This window comes from Monodon monoceros, unplaced genomic scaffold, assembly GCF_005190385.1.
Source record: "Monodon monoceros isolate NGI ecotype Baffin Bay Population unplaced genomic scaffold, NGI_Narwhal_1 Super_Scaffold_6, whole genome shotgun sequence".
NCBI lineage: Eukaryota > Metazoa > Chordata > Mammalia > Artiodactyla > Monodontidae > Monodon > Monodon monoceros.
This window is the reverse complement of record NW_021703783.1, coordinates 33,499,542-33,509,495: the sequence shown is the minus strand read 5'-3', so window position 1 is coordinate 33,509,495 and position 9,954 is coordinate 33,499,542. Positions and strand designations below refer to the sequence as shown.

The window sequence follows — 9,954 nt, the reverse complement described above, 5'->3', positions numbered from 1 at the left end:
GAGTAAATAGTTGAGGTACACATTCTCTGTTGCAACTGCTCAACTCTGCTATTGTAGAGCTAATATATCAAGGTAAAGCATGTGTTGGAGAGCATAATATATAAGTGAATGAGCGACCATTTTTGGCCAATAGCCCATAGTTTGTCAACCTCTACCCTATGCTATATGAACCAGGGGAAACTTCAACAGCAATATATGTAGCCCATTGGGTATTCAGAAATTTGTTGCCCCAAACAGTTGTTCTCTTTCTTATATGTAAACATAGAGAAAATTCATGATCAAAATCCCAAAAGCATTTTAGTGAAGCCAAAGTGAAGGGATCACATTTGCTGAATCCACTCATAACCCACCTCAATGAAACTTGCCTCCCTCTTCCCTTAGCCCCAAACTCTCTACCTTTTCACCCTAAATCAATTAAAGCTGAGGATCTATGTCCACAGAAAGGCTTCTGCCTTTCCAAAGACCTATAAATGTCTTCCTGCTGCACATGTGAAGACCTCAGGGCTCTAGAAACTGATTCTCAGGGTTCATCAGGCATAAGGGACAGAGCCAACCAAACCCAGCACCCAGGATTTTCTTTCCCTATTTGACATGCAGAGGCAAGTGAGTTTATTTTCCCTAATTTTGGGCTAAGTGCAGTTACCACTTTGGAACCCAGGGAGGCAGACTCAGATATCTTCCCTAGGCCTGACAGCCTAAGTCTGCTCACCTACAAAATGGAGTTAACAATACTGCCTACACTGTAGAGCTTTTGTGAGGATTTAATGAATATTCATAAGTATCTAGCCCAGTACTTAATATAAGTATGCAGTAAGTATATTTTTCTTAATACTTATTATTATTCTCAGGTGCCAAAGAGGCTGGTAGAAGAATCTCACTCTTAACTCCTTTACAAAAAGCCACTAACAGCAACCTAAAGCCACTAGTTTGCTACCAATTATTCTGTTAAATTTTCTTCCCAAGAGATATTCATTTATTCAGATCCTCAAATGAGTCAGTCTTTCCCTGTTAGCAAATATAAGTCATACTTTCTACATTTCTCTTTCTGAGCCCGTTACATATATTATTATTCAAACACAGAATTTTTCTTTCAGAGCCTAGAGGCGGCTGCAGAATCTAGCTCACCAGGGCTCTGGGAAGCCCAGTCTTGTCCTGGCTCCTCTGGATATGAGGCAGATGTACCAGACGGCTGTCCCATGAGGGCTTCTAATTTAGCCAAAGCCCTGCAGAGAAAGGCTTCAGTTCCTCAGTTCAGAAAAGTTTGGGAAAGATTGCAGAGCAACCTGATTTCTAACTACCAAAACTGTAAGAGAGATAGATTTAGATTTCTTGAGATCCCTAGAAATAGCATCAGAATGTTCCTCCATTTGAAGCAAATGAAGGCTAAATATCCTTAACATAAGCTCTAAGAAAATATTGCCTACTCAGGGCAAGTCCTACCCACTGCCCTCTGAAGTGGTCCATTTACTATCTAGCAGGATCAATACAGGATCCCAAGCCATTACCCCAACTCAAGGACGTGCCAGCACTTACAGGCACCTCTTTTTTAGTCTATGTCCTCAAAGATATCTGCATCTTGGGGTTATTGGAGGAGCAGCAAAATTCCCTTAAATATTCTGAAAGTCGTTAAAAACCAAGAATGTGTTGGACCTGAGTTCACATCCCTGCCCTGTCATTTCCTAACTTAATCATGGTGAAGCTCACTTTCTAAAAAATGGATATCTATCCTAACATTATTGTCCTATCGACAATAATATGTAACGTACAAAGTTGTCAAGAAGATTACATTCTTTTACTTATTTGTATGTTATAGTTATATTATAGTCACTGAGATTAGTGGCTTTAACTGGGAAAAGAAAGAAAATCAAAGAAGGTTCACCATAGGACTGAATACACAGCTAATCCTGATATAAATAACTTTGTGAGTTCCCAAACAAAACAAAAGAAATTGAAAGGTACTCCTAAGCTTTAAACCAACTTCCACGGTTACAATGCAAATGATGAGAAATACAAGGAAAGAGTGACGACTCCCACTTTAAAAGCAGGAGCTCTGCCCAGGTCCTGGTCAACTCACAAGCCATGCTAGGGTGCCCTTTGGAGGGAGATGTAACAGCTCTCTGGTTTCCTTTCCTGTCTCCTTCTAGATCCTACAGCTGAGGCCAATATATGCCTCCCTGCTGATTGGAGTTTCTTGATCAATCCTAGGAGAATCCGAGGAGATATTTTAAGAGCTTTAGCCCAATTCTCTGGCACTTGGCAGCTAATGAGTCTTGCTCCTTATCTGGACCTAAGTTTTGGTTTACTTTTTCCTAAGATGTACAAGTTCCTCTCTTATACCTAAACTCCTATTTCATTAGGTTTGAAACCTTATATAGCTCTTTCAAATCCCCTCCCAAGGACTAGAGTCTGAATGACTGCCTAGAAAGCTGCCCAATGAACACCAAATTGTTTCATGATATGAATGAGAAAAAAAATTGCATTGCTTTAAGCTATTGAGATTTTAATGTTGTTTGCTACTGCACTTAGCCTGAATAATACTTAAATTTTCCAGTGGGAATTGGAGACTATGGTTTATCAGTAGGAAGGTAGTCAGCAGATTGAAAATCAGGAAAGCATTGTGTTATGGGAAAGACGTTTGCAAAAATCTGTTGCCAGCAATAATTTGGTAGGCAGATCTTGTGCTTACTGAATTGTAACTCTAGGGAAAGAGGTTAGAAAATAATGTTAGTGCATACAAACTAGTGTTGTCCACATCTGGCACAAGAAAGAAATGAAATGAGCTCTGGAAAAAGTTGGTCACTTTATAAGCAGAAATGAGAGGGAATAGAAAAAAATCTAAAAATGTGGGCCATCAAAGTGTTGGAAATATCTTTGTTTCTAGATCCTAAACTGTAAGTGATGTGATTGAGAAAGGCTTGGAGTAACTAAAAAACTTCTGCTGCTCAAAGTGACTTAAGTCTTGCAGCAAAGATCACACACATTAATAACCATTTTTAGCCACCATTAAATTAGGAAAAAACAATTGGAGGGATCAGGCAATAAAATCAAGCTGATTAGAGACCAACGTCTGGGAAGCATCTTTGGGTATGGTTACAGGCACATGGTACTGATTGCAAGCAAATAGACCTGAAGCTTTGCTCATGAAGAAATTGCATATCACATAAAACCACGTGGGTGGTCTCAGGGAGCATAAAATAATCATCGGGCAAACAGTGGGCTGACAAAACTCTGCAGCCCCAGGAAGGCACAGCCCACTTCAGATGTGCAAGGAGGATAAGAGATAAGGAGGAAGCTCCCAAAGGATAGAGTCAGGGGGCCACAGAGCACAATGTGCAAAAGAGTTCCTTCCAGAGAGCTGATTCAGAGAAGAGTCAAAGATCTCCCCCTGCTCTCTGGGTTTGTCCACCTGTTTTACCCTTTCCAAACGGAACTATTCTTTATGGTGGATATCAGGGATGGATACTAAGTGCATAGTCACAGGACTATGAGAAACTGTATCTGATAGATTGTACAGGACATGCATTATCTGAGATCCTGGAAATGAGTGTAACCTATATGTGGAAAAAGGGAAGAGAATGAAAATTTGGTTATCAGAAAGAGCAGGCAATGGTGAAAATGCTAATGTTCAGCAATACACATATTCCCTTTTCTTGGACACATAGAAAAACTACATTTCCCAGCCTCCTTTGCAGTTAGGTATGCTCAGGTAATTGAGTTCTAAGTAATGGAAGGTGGGCAGAAGTGAAGTAGTCTAACTCTAGGCATAGTCCACACAGCCTCCTGCAGTGGAGGGCTCCAAGGCCCTAGAAGTAGGTAGAAAACTACAGCCCATAGGCCAAATATGGCTCACTGCCTATTTTTTTTTTGCATATTTTTATTAAAAGTAACATTTTCAAAAAAAATCATTAGAAGAGCAGCATTTTTGCAAATCTCTTTTATATCTGACAATAGAAGACAGCTGGATTCTCATGTCAGCTTCTTCATTCAACATGTTTCTTTGGTTGAAGCATATAAAGAAAAGCTGGCCTCATGGTCATGCAGTTGGAAAAGGAACTTCATGAAGTTTCTGAAAGGGTTTCAGGCACCCCCAGGAGTCCTCAGACCGTATTTTGAGAACCACTGCAGTGAACTATACTGTTTCTCAGTTAGAGACTATATGGCTATTGAATCAGTATTAGACCAAGATATTTTAAACAGGGACTTCGCTGGTGGTCCAGTGGTTAAGACTCAGCACTTCCAATGCAGGGGGCACAGGTTCAATCCCTGGTCAGGGAACTAAGATCCCACATGGCGCATGCACTACCAAAAAAAAAAAAAAGACATTTTAAACAAATTGCAAAGGGTGGTGGTAGGGAAGGAAACTTGAATTCTCCCATTAACTCAATTTTAAATATTAATTTTCGATTTAAGTTCAAAAACTGCTCTTAGCCAGCCAAGATTACATATTAGGTTTTTTCAAGTTTACTTTTCCAAACTAAGAAGAGAAAGCAACATGTCATACAGAAAGTTCACATTTGTACAGTGTCTTTACAGTTTACAAAGACTCTTTCTGTATCCACCTGATGCCATTTAATCCTTAGAAGCCACTTGATAGAGGAGGAAAGCTTGGAGCAGAGAGGCAACTTTCCCAAGATTGCCATCAGTAAGCAGGCTTCCTCGTGACCAAGCGATGTGCTCACAGGAAAATTCTGCTCTGTCTCTAATGAACAAACATCTCTCTTGCAAAAGCTGGCTTTCCAACCTGGGAAGAGGGGACTCTTTATTTATGTTCACTTTTTTCACATCTATACAACAGACAGCATCTGTTCTAGAATCCACCTGGATTTCATTTGACACAGAATATCAATACGATATGGCTGCAGGAATAGCAAACTGGAAAGACAAAGCATCAAAGACACGGGTCTATCTAATTTATAATTAAGGAACAAGAGGGCAAGTCATTGAATGAATAACAGAACAGCTGAGCTTGATGGAAGAATTCTTTTTTCTAGTGCACATACTTTTGGAATTCCCACTATCTGTTGTCCAACAGACACACCTGCCATGTTTTGAGCCAGCAGGAGAAGCAGTGGAAGTGAAAAGCATGGTCACAGACTCCCCATGCAACGGTGCACTCTTCAGAAGTAGCAGATGCCTGGTTAGCTCAACATCCTATGGAAAGATCCATAATGTGGTTCCTGCAGATGGCACAGTTATGAGCCACAATATCCCAGGCCCAGAGGGCTACTGCATTTCATTTTTTCACTTCAGTGTGCTGCTTTCCCATGCTGTTGTTGGTGCCACTTGGGGTATCCATATCCATCACTGCTGCCATTTTGGAAACATACCCCCTGTGGTCCTCACTGCCTATTCTTGTACAACCATGAGCTAAAATGGCTTTACATTTTTAAATTACCTTTAAAAATAAGAATAATAATATTCCACAACATTCAAAATTATATATATATATATAAATTATATAAAATTTAATTTGCAATGTCGTAAAGTTTTATTGGAACACATCCACATTCACATTCATTTCTATATTTTTTCTGCCCACTTTCACATTAAGTGGCAGGGTTGAATAGCTACAGCAAAGACCATGTGTGGTGCCCTCACTGCTGCCCCCTGCTGACTCAGTGCATTCTACATTGCAATGATGCAGTTAAAACTTGACCACATTTTGACTGCCATTCATATCACTGTACTGTAACATTTTATTTTATTTTATCCTTTTACTATCAGTGCATATTCATCAGGTGAAAACAAGAAAGGAAGAAAAAAGTGGACTTCATATGGTGCATGTTTGAGGCATACTGGAGTGTGGATTATTTTGTTAACAAATTAGTTGGCAAAGCATTGTTTTTTTATACAATGACCTTTTAGCTGTGGTAAGCAAAATAATACCACCGCCCCCCAGATGTCCATATCCTAATTCCTGGAACCTGTGAATATGTTATTTTACATGTCAAAAGGAACTATACATACATAAAGTAAAAATATTAAGGAAAAAAAAGGAACTATGCAGGTGCAACTAATTTAATGGATCTTGAGATAAAGATTTTAAAATTTAATCTAGATACAAGACTTTATTTACAAATATTTAGATTAATAGCATTTTGGCACATCAAATGAAGAGCACAGCAGTCTGAATAAATCCTGTCACAAAAACAGTAAGACCCATTGTAAATAATTTTGTGAATCAGGGAATTGCACCTTAAAAAGCCACAGTCTTTAGTTGTGACAGCTACCTTGTATCCCAATGGGTAACTTTTTCTTTTGTTTTTGTAAATATATACACACACCAGCAAGTCATGGTCCCTGGGGGGAGTCCCTTGTGATACAACACTATAAGCAAAATGGAATGCTGTAAATCTTTATCAGAATGTACCAACCTATTCTAGGAATCTTGTTTTTAAAAAAGACAAACATAAAAATGATGCCACAAATTAACCAAATCCTATTTTCTGCACATTCCACTTTTGGGTTTTATTTAACATTGACTGTATAATATTGTTATTATCACATGTTTACATCCCAGAAAGACATATTTTTTTACTTTAGTGTCTGTAAAAAGGGATTTAAAATGTGTAATTTAAACACTGCAGCTGACCTGAATGAATTTTATATTATATGCTGAGGTTTACCTATCCTACTTCAAACAACTTCTCAATTCCCAGCATAAAGCATGAAGTCAATTAGAAATCAATGAACAGAAGTGAAGAACTTTTTAAAATATAAGTTTGTTGTCTTAAGAAATAAGATTGTTTCCTTTGCAATACAGTATTTTCTCAGTGGCCAAAACACCCAGAGCAAAGTAATAACTTACTTTGTATCAATACAAACACTGAAACACCATTAGAAACACCTTCCCTTTAACAAAACAATTTATGCCAACATGACATATAGTAGCCCCTCATACTAAGAACACAAAGAATATCTTAAGTTATTTCACTGCAGTGTTAAAAACACACAATTTAAAATCCCTTAACAGCAGCTCTGGCTGTCTGGTTCAGAATCTCATCATTCCAGAAAGTCATTGAGACCATTATTACCCTAGTGGTTCTAATGTAATCACAATGAACATTGTTTATACAAAGGGAGAAATGGGACAGTCAGTCAGAGGAGGAAATGGGATGATGGAAGCAGATGTTGGAGTGATGTAATTGCTGGCTGGGGCCATGTGCCAAGGAATTTAGGAATCCTCTAGAGACTGTGAAAAAGCAAGATTTGGATTGTCCCATAGATCCTCCAGAAAAATCACAGACTCCCCAATATTTTAATTTTAGCCAGTTAGACTCCCTTTGGATTTTTAACCTCCAGAACTGTAAGATAATAAATTTGTGTTGTGTTAAGTCACTAAGTTTGTGGTGTTATAACAGCAATAAGAAACTAATACAATAAGTCTTGATATTACCAAACAGAGCACATATTGAAATATTCCCAACTGACAGGAAAACAATGTCCAGAAAAATTAGAAAATTTAAAACAAAATATCTTATCACAGTAGAATTTCTTCACAAAAGTAAAGAAAAAAATAAGGCTGCAACCTAAATACATTTTCCAGTGGCTCATTTGTTAGCCAAGCAAGAAAGCTCTTTACTTCTGGTGAGTTAATTAAATTGTGTTTGATTGAAGCTGAAGAAATGCATCCAGAAAAAAATAATTCAAAACTATTACCCTTTTGATGAGAACAGTTGCTCAAAGAGTTAAGGATATTGGAAACAACATGGAGAGTTGACAAAAACATTAATCATAACGTAGATGATTTTGAGTGGTTTGTTTTGGTTCTTGATGAGTAAATGTTACCTATACCACTCAGTTGTTTATTGGATGCCAAGTTTTAAGTTATTTAATCATCTGAGTGGAACAACTATGGGTGAGTAACTTTTCAGAAAAGTTGAAGAAAACATTAATTCAGTACCACCTAAAGTGGAATCTGCTAAGATGTATTACAACCGATGATGGTATAAATACGTGTGGAACAGAAAAAGGTTCTGTTGGACAAATTCACAAAGTTTGTGAAAAAATAAGGTATTTAAAGCCTATGTTTTTTGGCCTCTCCCGTTGTGGAGCACAGGCTCCGGATGCGCAGGCCCAGCGGCCACGGCTCACGGGCCCAGCCGCTCCACGGCACGTGGGATCTTCCCGGACCGTGGCACGAACCCGCATCCCCTGCATCGGCAGGTGGACTCTCAACCACTGCGCCACCAGGGAAGCCCCTAGCCTATGGTTTTTAATTGTCTTAGTTATGAGCAAAGACTCTGCGGAAAATATTTGAATCTATCATGTGTTATTGAAACAGAAGTGTCAACAGTATATTTCATTTGCTTTCATGGATTTATCCATCTCCAGTTCCATGAATTTTTGTCAGAAATAGAAGCTGGATTTCTTACCCTGCCCTACTACACAGTACTTTGATGGTTTAGCAGTGTTAATTTATTGTCAAAATAAACAGACTCAAAATTAAAAATTTTCTGAACAAGGAAAGCTGTGCTCAGCCACTATCATCAAATACTGAATGACTCTGGAAATCATCTTTTTCCACAGAATTGATAATGCATACTGAATTCAACCTAGAATTTCAAGGCAAAATAGCACTTGCATGTGAAACACATACGCTGTAGTCATTTCCATAACAACCTAATTTTGTTTGAGCCACAGGTAACCTCAAGCTGCTTTATACACTTTCTGCGCTGTAAATTTAAAACAAAAACCCAAATCTCCATTCCCACACAAATTTGCAGTGATATGCTTTCCCAGCTCAGACTACTGTAACAGCAGTATTTTTGGCATCTCGATGCAAGTACAAAAATTTTCATATTTCATAATCCATATAATTGTTCAATTGAGGAGCTTCCTTCTAATCTTCAATCAGAAGTGATTAGTCTACAATGTAATGATAGGTTAAAAGGCAAGAGAAGAATCTTATAGAATCCTGAAACTACCTTTCAAGAGATGAATATAAATTAAAATCATACACTCATGGATTGATATCAGTATTGGCAGAACTTATCCAGGTGAAAAGATGAAATTAAAAAAATTCAATACAGACTAGTATTAACTGATGAACATTTGTAGTCATTTTGACCATAGGGAAAGTAATTAAACCTCAATCAAGCAAAATTGTATCCCCCAACAAAATAATTCAATTTTTCTCATTGGTAGGCTTGTATTACAAATAACTATACTCAGTTATCATATTTTGAATTTCATCAAAATAATATTTGCTGAAATTTGTTTTCTCTCTTGTTCAGTAAGCACCTACATAATATCTTTGATTTTGCCTCCTGACTGGCAAAGCCTAATATACTATCTGGCCCTTTACACTCTGATTTAGGAGAGGTAGAGCTATTAGATAACAGCAGACTACAATACTAATCACTAGATGGAGGGCTGATCACTCAACAGCCAGTTGGATCACTGAATAAGAAATTAACCTTCATTGTCTTAAGCAGCCAAGACTTGTGGGTTGTTTGTTACAACAGCCAGTGTTACTTACCATGACTAAAACAACCTTTTAATTACATGATTGAAATTCACATTTATGGAAACCTCAAAAACCATGAGAATTTCCAGGAAGTACTAAGTCACTTTGGGAAAAAGCTGCAGATGCATTATCTTAGCAAAGTAAATCAGCACAGGGAATTCATCTTTCATTAATTCAGCCAACATTGTTCAAGGCACTGTGAGGAAGGTTATATGCAAGGTTGATTTGAAGTTTCTCTTTGAATTATAAATTCCCACTTATTTTTGAGTTGAGCAATTTAATGCATTTAAATCAATAAATCTTTAGAAGCCAGATGCAATCATTTATTCAATGGAAATCTTCCCCTAGATGAAGAAAGAACATGCGTTTTTGCTTTCCTAAATGAGCAATTTCTCATTCCTTGGAATAACGCTAAACTGTTCCTTGCTTGCAAACTAAAAAAGAGTAAATTTTGAGGTCTGAATAGGACACTACTTTGAAATACC

General features: G+C 37.7%; 1 pseudogene; it reads right to left on the bottom strand.

Moving 5' to 3' along the window:
* Positions 1–4,987: 4,987 nt before the first annotated feature.
* On the bottom strand, positions 4,988–5,332 carry LOC114886085 (annotated as a pseudogene).
* Positions 5,333–9,954: the final 4,622 nt, after the last annotated feature.